The sequence below is a fragment of the Lycium barbarum genome, chromosome 9 (assembly GCF_019175385.1).
Source record: "Lycium barbarum isolate Lr01 chromosome 9, ASM1917538v2, whole genome shotgun sequence".
NCBI classification, from domain to species: Eukaryota; Viridiplantae; Streptophyta; class Magnoliopsida; order Solanales; family Solanaceae; genus Lycium; species Lycium barbarum.
This window is the reverse complement of record NC_083345.1, coordinates 70492512-70498631: the sequence shown is the minus strand read 5'-3', so window position 1 is coordinate 70498631 and position 6120 is coordinate 70492512.

Genomic DNA, 6120 nt, shown 5'->3' with positions numbered 1-6120 from the left:
AATATTCTCTTGCAAAAACATTTCTGGATATGTAAATCCTCATCCGGTGGGGGCATATTTTTAATGGGCAAACTTTTATGCCGGACCAGACATAAACTTGTGAAGGAATTACCAAAGTTATGCCGGACCAGGCATACTTATGCCAAGTCTGCCCATAAGGCATAAGTATGCCGGGACCGGCATAAGTTTGGTAATTCCTTAACAAGTTTATGCCGTTGGGGGCATACTTTTAATGGGCAAACTTTTATGCCGGATCCGACATAAACTTGTGAAGGAATCACCAAAGTTATGCTGGACCCGACATACTTATGCCAAGTCTGCCCATAAGGCATAAGTATGCCGGGTCTGGCATAACTTTGGTAATTCCTTCACAAGTGTATGCCGGTGGGGGCATAGCGAATTTAAACTTTGCCTTGCGAATTTTTTTAAAATTTTTTACTGTGTGGGGATTCGAACCTGGAACCCATGGGGTTTAGCCGAAGGGCAAAACTTAAAGATTTCAAATATGAGGGGCAAAATTTAAAGACCACCCCAAAAGAAGGGCAATTCTGCGAATTGCCCCTCTAATTAAATCCATATTTATTGGACCTAAATAATTAACCCAATTATATTAGCCCATAATTTAATTGTTTGGACTAATATATTTTGAATGTAATCCGAATTTCTTGCGGATTTAAATTTAATAAAATATCATTGTCCACAAATGCCCCCTACTTCAAGACGTGTCAGAGTACACATACTTTAAAGACCAGTCTTGAAAGTACTAATCAATGCCATCAACATTGTTTTTTGTTACAGATGCCTCAACAAGCATGCTCATCATCTCATATTGGTCCAACTAAGTAGACATGGTAATTAAATATTAATTCTTCAATCACTTGCTCAATTGACATATCACAAGTATATAATTCGACTGCTCACTTTCATTAAATCCCGTTAGGAGTCGAGTAGCTTTATTTGATGTCTACTTGGATAAGGAAGATGCCAGCCACCTAATTAATGTTGTAAACAGCTTATAGTTGCCGCCTAGCACCTGATCCCACGTCGGTAAAATAAATTTCCACTTTTTTTCTTTTTCTTATTGTTGTCATGCAAAATAATACCCAAGCAATAAATATTGCTTTTACTCCTATTTTCAAAAGTGGGAGATTACTCTACGGACAAAATGGAAATTCTTTCTGAATCAAACAAGGATTTGCATAGTGCCGCCGCTGCAAATCATACATGTCCTTGGTCCGAAAGTTTCCCCAACAACATAAGGGTCCTATTAGGATTCAACTTCCATATTTTATTCGGATTTGGACAGGTTTTTTTTTCCCTATAAATAGCTGCGTCCTTCTTATTCGTAGAGCACCAATTTATTTGCTCTATTTAACAGCAGCTTGAGTTCGACTTGCAAGCATGAGAGTGCAAGATAATTTTTTTTTCTTTTGGTTCGTGCTTTGTTTTGTCATCTTTCTCCTTCCTTTTTTTTTTTTGTCCAAACGACAATGATGAGTTCTTGTTCAAGAGAATGACCCATGCATGAAGAAGGTAATATTGAGGAGCAAAGGGATGGATTCTCGTCCCCGCCTTAAGAACAGTAAGGTAATCTTAAGGTGCAAAGGGATGGTTACTCGTCCCCGCCTTAAGAACGGTAAGGTAATCTTACGGCTCAAAGGGATGGTTACTCGTCCCCGCCCTAAGAACGATAAGGTAATCTTATGGCGCACAGGGGTGGATACTCGTCCCCGCCCTAAGAACGGTAAGGTAATCTTACGGCGCAAAGGGATGGACACTCGTCCCCACCCTAAGAACGGTAAGGTAATCTTACGGCGCACAGGGATGGATACTCGTCCCCGCCTTAAGAACGGTAAGGTAATCTTACGGCGCAAAGGGATGGTTACTCATCCCCGCCCTAAGAACGGTTGTTACACCTCGAAAATTTTTCCGTACTTGTGTGATGAGTAGAACGAGGAAGGGCTTGAGTGTATGATGTTTTACTAAGTCAGGAATGGCTAATTATGAATTTTTGGAAATAAGAAAGTCGCGGAAAATTTTCAGCCCAGTGGTCGTATATGGCACTATACGGCCCGTAAAGTGATTTACGGACCGTATAGTGCAATCGTCTTCCATCGTGCCAAAAATCTCAAGTTCTGCCAGTGTTGATATGGTTAAATACGACCCAGTTTACGGCCCGTAAACCAGGTCGTAAACTACCATGTCCATCAGCCAAAACTTTCTGTCTTTGAAATGGTTAAATACGACCACAGTGGACGGACCGTAAATCAAAATACGGTCCGTATATGGTGGTTTACGACCACTGTTCATCCCGACAAATTTTCATTAAAGACCAGATTTTGAATTATTAAAAGGGAACTTAAGCCCATTTCACGTCATTTTTCATCCAACACTTCAAGAAACTCTAGAGTGTTCTTCAACACTTCAACTCTAAGAATAGCAAGAAAATCCAAGGAAACCTAAGATTATCAACACCAAATTCATGAAAATAAGTGTAAGAACACATCAAAGGATCTTCTAAGTCAAGAAATTCCCAAGAAGGTGGAACTAGGGTTTTGGCTAATTGAAGTAATTCAACTTAAGGATTGTTCAACCATCATTCAAGGTAAGTTTCATTATTATTCCATGTTGTTTGAAGTATTGGAAAGCTTGGACACTTGAAATGTAGAAGAACATAGAAATGGGTCATTATTGAGTGAATAGTGACATAAGTGAATGATAGTGGAATTGAACTATGAATATTGAAGTGTTGTGAGTACTAATACGTTATAAATGATGTTTATATCATGAAACAAGCATTAAATGCATGAAAACGCAGGGATGAGCTAGAAGTAGAAATAAGGGAAAATTGGAGGAAAATGGTGGATTTTGCCAAATGTACGTAAATGACGATTGTCGATTGTGATATTATGAGTAATGTTATGAATGTTGGGAGTTGAGATAAAGCATGAGAAAAGTAGTATAAACGAAGGAAGCGTTGTCCGACTTTTCCTAGAATTAGCGATGCGTTCTTGTAGTTAGTTACTAACGTTGATCCAAATTCTCTTATGAAGGTAACGACGTGATATTGAAGGAGAGCAAGTGAGCGATAGTCTAGCTAAACGACCAGGTATGTGAGGCTAGTCCTTCTTTCTAATGGCATGAATCTTTTAGCTTGAATCTTTATTCTCTTCATGAGTTCTCACATTCTAAGAAGTTAAAGGCCTATGCCTATAAATGTCTATATGAGATAAGCTATACGATATGAGGATGTTATTACTTGCCTACACTCACCTTATGTATTAGTCCTTTCAAGGTGAGGCAGAATGTCCATAATGGTTCCATAATGTAACCGGGGGATTACGACCTTACGTCACCCCGATAGAGTAAAGTTGATCTTGGGCCTTATACACATATCATGATAAGATGAGTATTTTATGATGAGCATATTATTATGAATATTTTGCATTGAGCATGTCATGAGCATTTACACCGTGCCTAGTTGGCCGGGCAGTCACCGCCAAGGCGGGCAGCTATACGGATACACCATGACCTTCGGGCGTGGGCAGACACCACTAGTGGGCAGCATGAGATGGTACCCCGAACGCGGGAGGCCTGGACGCGGGCTTATATTATTGATTATCACACCGTTCCGACATGGACGGGCAGCTTGCATATGATGCATATATGTCATGATGATGAGTATGAGTAAGACAACATGCATTACTTCTTTTATGATCATCAGTCAGATCCAGATGCTTCCTGTTGATAGTATCACTATATTATTGATGCCTTCTTTCATTGTTTATGCCTCTCATACTTAGTACAATATTCGTACTGACGTCCTTTCTTCGGACGCTGTGTTCATGCCCACAGGTAGACAGGGAGGAGAGCTTGGCCCAGATCCTCAGTAGCTTCCAGCGGATAGAGAGCACTCCATTATTCGGAGGTGCTTATGGCCATTCTTTTGATGTACATATACATATGCATATTTTGGGCACGACGGAGTCCTGTTCCATCTGTTTATACAGTATGTCAGTAGAGGCTCATAGATACGCAGTGTGGGTTAGATGGTCTCACAAAACGCTATTACAATATATATATATATTATTTTGATGGCCGAAAGACAAATGCATATAAGTATTTATGTTTTTATTTAAATATAATTTTCCTACAATTGGTATGAAAAGTTGATGAAAGAGCATTAAATAAGTAGTAGGTCAGCGGTGCTCGGTAGCTAACTCCGGGTACCCGTCGCGGCCCCTAGTTGGGTCGTGACAACGGTAAGGTAATCTTACGGCGCAAAGGGACGGTTACTCATCCCCGCCCTAAGAACGGTAAGGTAATCTTACGGCGCACAGGGATGGATACTCGTCCCCGCCCTAAGAACGGTAAGGTAATCTTACGGCGCAAAGGGATGGACACTCGTCCCCGCCCTAAGAACGGTAAGGTAATCTTACGGCGCACAGGGATGGATACTCGTCCCCGCCCTAAGAACGGTAAGGTAATCTTACGGCGCAAAGGGATGGATACTTGTCCCCGCCTTAAGAATTTAGGGAGTTCATTTGTCAAGGTCTTTGTACCCATGGATATACGTCCAAGTCTGCTACTAATAAATTCTCTTTTCCTTTGCAGCTTGAAGAGATGGTTTACTTCAGACACTACACTTCCCCATCCACCAAACTCAGGTATCTCGTAGTTGAGACTGAAGATGGCGCGGAGCAAACTAGATTCTTGATTCATACCATACTAGATGGGCGATATGCAAGTCCGTGGCCTTCTTTGAGGAATTCGCTTCATATGGCAAATTGGACGTCGGAGAAAACCCAAAATTCTAATCGATCATCCAAGATGTGGTCACTCCGAGCACCAAACCATCATCATGCCAACATTGCGTCCGCGCTACCATGCTTAGCTCGTCGTATAATTCAAGTAGAGGTACGCTAGGGAGGCACCGTAACGATTGAGGGAGAGTATCGTCACATTCCAGGGTATTGGGAATGGGCTGAAGATATACTTGGGAGGAGTCAAGAAATCTTAGGTATGGCTCAGATTTATGATGTGGTTTATGCTTCACTTTTTACTTACGATCGCAATTCAGATATTCTGCAAGCATTTTGTGAAGCTTAGTGCCCCAAGACGAATACACTCCTTACATCTGTTGGCGAATTATCCATTTCCCTTTGGGACTTACATGTTCTTGGAGGCTTACCTATTTGGGGTTCTCTTTATGAAGAGGTGGTTCCTGAGGCCAAGGAACTTACAGGATTAGACCAAAGAAGAACAAGATATGTTTCTCGAGCTTGTGAATATTTGTTCGCAGCCTTCCATCATCTCCGGGGTGTCGACCAAGATGTCTCATTGAGCAAGTGGATAAAATTTTGGTGTAAGAAACCTTTAAGGTATGAACCTGCTCCACCAAGGAAGGAAAAGAAATCTGCGTGTCTCAAATTGACACATAATACTACTGGGACTTTACCTGATACGAGAACATGGTCAAACACGAAAGACGCGGTATTTTCCAAGCTTGGGGTGACGTATGACAAAAGAGACGATACATATTTGGCAGCTTTCTTGTCCTGTTGGTTTTGCGCTTTCGTCTTCCCAAATAAGAAAGGTGATTTCATTCGTCCAGGGACTTTCAAGATGGCAAGCATGATGGCGAGTGGACGGAAGGTCGGCCTTGCTATTCCAGTTTTGGCAAGTATCTACAATGGCTTGAATAAGATTTCATCTTCCTCGCAACTTGATTAAATTAAAGTTTGCTTTCATATTCATTATGTTTATGGCTGGCTTGCCCATTATTTTAAAACTCATTATCCACTTACCTATGGACCATCTATTCCCAAGATGGCGGCCTACTCAGGGGAAGGTGGTGCAAAGTATTTTGACAAAAGTGACGCGAGAAGACGCATTCATATTGGGGAAAGCGCGACTTGGACATCAACCATGCTAAATAATTCTCACCCTTACTATTATGTAGATGGTGGTAGAGCGCCAGAGCTGGAGTCAAGTTATTTTATGAATATCCGTTTTAACTATCTCCCTCTGAGGTGCGATAATTCATTCATCATTGAGCCATATAGTCCACATTGCTTCAGTCGTCAATTTGGGTTTTATCAAAACAAGCCTGGTATTTTG